The sequence below is a fragment of the Eulemur rufifrons genome, chromosome 18 (genome assembly GCF_041146395.1).
Source record: "Eulemur rufifrons isolate Redbay chromosome 18, OSU_ERuf_1, whole genome shotgun sequence".
Classification (NCBI taxonomy): Eukaryota; Metazoa; Chordata; class Mammalia; order Primates; family Lemuridae; genus Eulemur; species Eulemur rufifrons.
The window spans coordinates 46375885-46381884 of record NC_091000.1 but is presented as its reverse complement, the minus strand read 5'-3'; positions in this window follow the sequence as shown (position 1 = coordinate 46381884).

Sequence of the window (6000 nt, the reverse complement as noted above, 5' to 3'; positions counted from 1 at the left end):
TAAAGCTAACGAGACTGGATGAGAGAGATCACCAAGGGAGTGTGTGCAGATAAGAGAAGAGAGGAGGACTGAGTCCCGGGCACTCCAACGTGAGGGGGAACCTGCAAAGGAGACACAAAGAATGATGGGAGAGGTAAGGAGAAACCAGGAGATGTTTATTTATCTATTTCTCACCATTGAAGGAATTCAGATTTATAATCATCATTGCAGTAACACTTTTGGCAGCTGTGAATGAATTAGGCATTTCACAAATTAAAGAAAAAGAACAGAATGAGAAATAATAGCACAGAGTTTATTTCCATATGGTGGGTTGAAGATAACCAAACAATAGAAATTGTACATCTACTGCTGGACTATTTGAAAATTATTCAGAGGGTACTATTCAAGTTCATTTATATCTTGGATAGGTAAGTTGAGGCATTAAAGCAGTTTGTTCTCAGCCCATTAAGAATTAGCCATGAAACTGGATATTTTCATAAATTTATGAGAACATCACGACCCTCTCAGAGCACTTTGAAGATATCACTTATCTATCAAGCAGTTAAGGGGGTAGAGGTGGGCATTTCTCTGCAGTGTCTCTGAAGGCATGTGACCAGAAGCTGAATATAAAGAACTGAGATGTACCTTGCTAGGCTGTTCTGTCTTTGAGGGCAGAGACTGTGTTTTATACACCTGTACCTTATGCAGCCGTGGCATATTGCAAGCAATCAATAACTGCTTATTCAATGCATTACTAACTGATTATAATTAATACTTGTTGATTGCTTACAACATGCCAGGGCTCGAGAATATAAAGATGGCTAAAATACAATCTTAATTTATTTATTAAGCATTTGCTCTTCCCAAAAACCCTATGAAGTAGATCTTATTAACCTCTTGCTATAGGTGGAAAAAACTGAGGCGCAGTGAGGTTAAGCATTTTATCCAGGGAGTCAGAAAGCAAATTTGTGATGTGAACATAGAACTTTCTAATTCAAAGTCATGATACTGTGTTGCTTCCATTAAAGTTAAATTTTGGACAACTAGGTAGCTGAACTTAAAACTTGCAGTGTAAAAATAGAGATCTATTAGTACTCAGTAATAATACAATTTTGTTTTCTCATTGCAAAGTGTGTAAAATGAAAAGCTAAAATTATGCTTTTCCAATTCCACTCATTAGAGTTTACTATGTTAAGAGGTTTTAGTTCATTGCGTATCTTTCCAGACTTTAAAAAAACATTTATATACTTTGTTTATCTTCTTCTCTGTGTATAGATGAGAAATAGATATTCATTTATTTTAGTTTTTATTTTCTTTTTTTTTGAGACAGAGTCTCTGTTGCTCGGGCTAGAGTGCCGTGGCGTCAGCCTAGCTCACAGCAACCTCAAACTCCTGGGCTCAAGTGATCCTCTGCCTCAGCCTCCTGAGTAGCGCCTCCATGCGCCACCATGCCCGGCTAATTTTTTCTATATACTTTTAGTTGTCCAGTTAATTTCTTTCTATTTTTTTAGTAGAGACGGGGTCTTGCTCTTGCTCAGGCTGGTCTCGAACTCCTGAGCTCAAACGATCCGCCCACCTCGGCCTTCCAAGTGCTAGGATTACAGGCGTGAGCCACCGCGCTCGGCCAATAAGTTTTCTTATACTCATCAAATGGCTTTTTCTGCATTAAAAAGACTTTATTTGGAACATGCATATTCTCATACGAAGAACCAATGGCATCTAGCAGCTACATTTACCAACCACAAATGAAACTGCTGTTTGTTTTGGAGGCCAGGCAGAGAGATGGCCAAGCTGCGGTCACTGATCTGTAATAACTGCATGGTGGGCAGACTTGGGAGTCAACCATGGAATGTCTTTTGTCCTCTAATCATATAATTTTACATCACCCTAGGGAGTGGTGAGAAAGTCTTGATGTGAATTACAACTCCCACACTATTAGTCTTAACTCTCAGCTGGGACTCTGTCTCCAACTTTCTTCATAGTTAGCTGTACTTTTAATTTTTATTTTTAGAGCCACCATTCTTCCTTTGCTTTTCAGCAAATGGTGTGTAAGCAGGGGAATTTATTATACTCTGGTGGGGGGAAATGATGTCTGGAATTCTTGTCATTACTAAGTTAATAAAGCAGTACTGTGAGAGTTAATTTTAAAATTTTTTTATGTTATAAAGAAAACTGCTTCTCTATTTCACATTTCCCAAGGTTTTTCTCTGTAAGTAGCTACAGGGAAATTTATATAAATGAATTGAAAGTAGCTGTACAGGTGAATAATTTGTTTATTTCAGCAAGATTTATCACATATTTTTCTAAAAAATTTGAAGAGCACAGTTTTGTATATTGACAATTTTCCATTTAGAAATTTGATATCCAATTAATTAAGACATACAATAAATGCATTTTGTTGAAATGGCTACTGTAAGCAAACTATTATAATGTCTTTTAAAATTATCCTGTATCTATAGATACTCACTTATTCATAGACAAAGAACTTTAATTAAACCTTGCAGTACTTTTAATATACTTTATTGTCATTTCTGTATTAGTTTCTTTGATATTTGACATGAGAATTCAGAATTTTGTCATTCAATGCTGAATTAGATAATATTCTCTTTATGTTTACATAGCTCTCCTATGGTATTTGTTTTATGTTGTTTAAGAGGTAAAGAAGTGTTTTATGTGCTTTTAAAAATTCATTTTTTGGCCAGGTGTGGTGGCTCATGCCTGTAATCCTAGCACTTTGGGAGGCCAAGGTGGGAGGATTACTTGAGACCAGGAGCTCAAGACCAGCCTGAGCAAGAGCAAGACCTGTTTCTACAAAAAAATAGAAAAATTGGGGGGGGGGGAGGTGGAGAAAAATTAGCTGGGTGCAGTGGTGTGTACCTGTAGTCCCAGCTACTTGTAAGTCTGAGGCAGGAGGATTGCTTGAGCCCAGGAGCTTGAGGTTGCGGTGAGCTATGATGACACCACTGCACTCTAGCCTGAGTGACAGAGTGAGACCCTGACTCAAAAAAAATCATTTTATAATTTACATGGAGTAAAATTCACTTTCTTAAATTGATAGGACCATGAGTTTTGACAAGTGTCTGGACAAATGCATCATGATCATCAAGATGCAGAACAAGACCCTCACTTGTGCAAAAATTCGCTTGTGCTATTCTTTTGCAGTCAAACCTTCTTCCTACCCTTAATGCCTGGCAACCACTGTTCTGTTTTCTGTCTCTATAGCTTTGCCTTTCCAGAATGGCATTTATTAATAAGTGGAATCATTCAGTATATAACCTTTTGAGTTTGGCTCCTTTCACTTAGCACAGCCATTTTCAACTGTGAACAAACTTGGTCTCCCCAGGAGACATTTGGCAATGTCTGGGGACGTTTTTGGTTGTCACAACTGGGGGCAGTGGGGGAGTACAGCATGATCTAGTGGGAAGAGGCCAGGGGTGCTGCTAAACATCCTGCAATGCATAGGACAGCCTCCTACAAGAAAGAATCATCTGGCCTAAAACAATAGTGAGGTTGAAAAACACTAACTTAGCATAACACATTAGAGTTTCATTCATATCATTGCAGGTATCAGTAGTTTGTTCCTTTTATGTTGCTTAATTGTATTCCATTGTGTGACTGTATCATAGTCTGTTTATCCATTTACCTGCTACAGGACATTTGGGCTGTTCCCACCTTTTGGCAATTATGAATGATGGTATAAATGTTTGTGTGTATGTTTTTGAGTGAACTTACTAATAAGTACCAGGAGTAGGATTGTCTGGTCATATAGTTAGTGTATGTTTTACCTTTATATTAATGAGAAACTCCCCACTGCTTTCTGGGATGGCTGTACCATCTTGCATTCCCACCAGCAACACATGAGAGTTCCAGTTGTTCTGCTTCTTCAGCAGCACTTGGTATTTTGTGTGTGTGAGTGTATGCATATATATGTGTATATATTTCACTTTAGTATATCTATACAGGTGTGTAATTCTAATATGTGTGTAGTGGTATCTCAACATGGTTTTAGCTTTGTCTGTTTTGGTTAACTTTTAGAATGTTAGAATTTAATGCACATTTTCTGAGATTACAAAAATAGTATATAAATAAAATGTTTAATAACTGGTACGAAGTCATTAATGCCTTTGTAGATCTTCATTCTGTTTTTCCTTACCGTAGAGCTACTGATTCTTTTACAGTTTGTATTTTAAGAGAACATATGTGAGGATTTAATGATCTACAAAGCCCTCCAGGACACACCTGGCCCAAGCCCCTGCCTACTAAATGGATTTTGAGAAACGGAGGAGGAGGACAAATTTTAAGTATGATTAAGAGATTACCTGTAAGAGTTGCATGCATTTCTCACAGTTCCCTGGGAAAAGGGACAAAGCTTTGGTGTTTCCAGTGTATAGCAAGGTGCCTAGTATTAAGTTAGTTCTACAGAGGTAGCACCTGAGCACAACAGAACAAAACTGTTTTTCTTGGATTCAGGTGCTTGTGAAACATTTCCCCCTACTGGCTGGCTGCTGCAATTACTTCCAAGAACTCCTAAATCAAATTGTTGCCTACTCTCAAAATTTGCCATTATCAAATAAATTAACAACCCTCCTTTTAAAGCATAACTTGTTGATTCCTTTGTCTCCCTAAAGTAGATGTGTCAGGAGTACTGATGCAGAGAGAATGTTTTGATTTCATTTAAAACAAACCTGAAATTTGCCCTAAGAAATAACCAATTGTCTTATTCCAGTCAAGTTCAAGGTTTCCAGGTGAGAGAAATAGACAGGAAGACCTCAGTCTCATTTATGGTCATGCCTTCTTAATTTTGGACAATTTGGTTTATAAAGGCAGAGGCTCATTGTGTTCAAAGAGAACACCAAAATTGCAAAGAAATTAGTTTCAAAACTATGTGTAATCATAGAAAATCTGCAGAATGGCCAGCAATCTCAATTTGGTCTTTTGCTAATAGGTGCTTTCCTCACTTTTATGAGGTGAATACAGGGGCTTCCAATTTGGGATCCAGACATTTTGGCATTTTCCAATAATTTAACTGGAAACCCTGGTGCCTGTGGCCTTTGGCACCCACAGAACTATGTTGTGAAATATTAGCTCAGCATGCCCAAAGCTTACCCACACCGGACAGAAATAGCTTGGGGTGACCCAAATGCAAACCCTCCTCTAAATACTAGAGAATTAGAAATGAACACAGTTCTCATCTATGTTCTTTAAGACCACACTGTTTTAGGTTCACATATCCTAATGCCGAACTTCTCTGCCACCAAAAGACAATTTACCTTCAATGAAACCCAGCAAAGTACAAACACAACTGTAAGATAGTTAAAGAAACCCTCATTTGGAAATCATGTAGTCAATGCACTGGGTTTCCTTCTTTACTTTGTAGTCTCAATATTATTTTACATGTTCTCCAGGGTGGGAGGTCCCTTTTTTCACAGAGGTTTATTGCTGTAGTAAACAATGGTGGATCGTTAGTCCATGTCTCTCTTTGTTCAAGGATACCTGAATTTAGGTGTGAGGGCTAATTTGGCAACTTGTCCTCAACCACACAGCTGGATCTAAGTCAATCCCTATTTCTCACTCACTCCTGACTCAGCATGTGAACGTGAGTCAGTGATCAGGCTCTCTGCTCCCTTCCTGCTTGCTCCTTGCTGGGTCCTTAGATACGTTGCTTCGGGGTGTTTCATTTTCCTTATCTCCCAAGTAGAGATATTACATCCCTACTTTACAAGGTAGTCATGAGAATAAGATGAGGATTAAACATGTTAAGTGCTTGACATGTAGAAAATACTCAAAATATTATTATTTGAGCTATAGATATCAATTCTTAAAAATACATTATTTTGCAGACAACTCAATTGTGTACACAGGGAATAATCTTGTACCGAGTCATCAAGTATAACTCCCTGAGTGTGTGCTTGTACCATCAAATTAATTTGGCATTATTAGAGACATATATTAAATTTTTGTGTTGTATTTAATTGGAAATTAATTGTATTTCATTGTAATTATATGGAAAAGGGCAGAGTG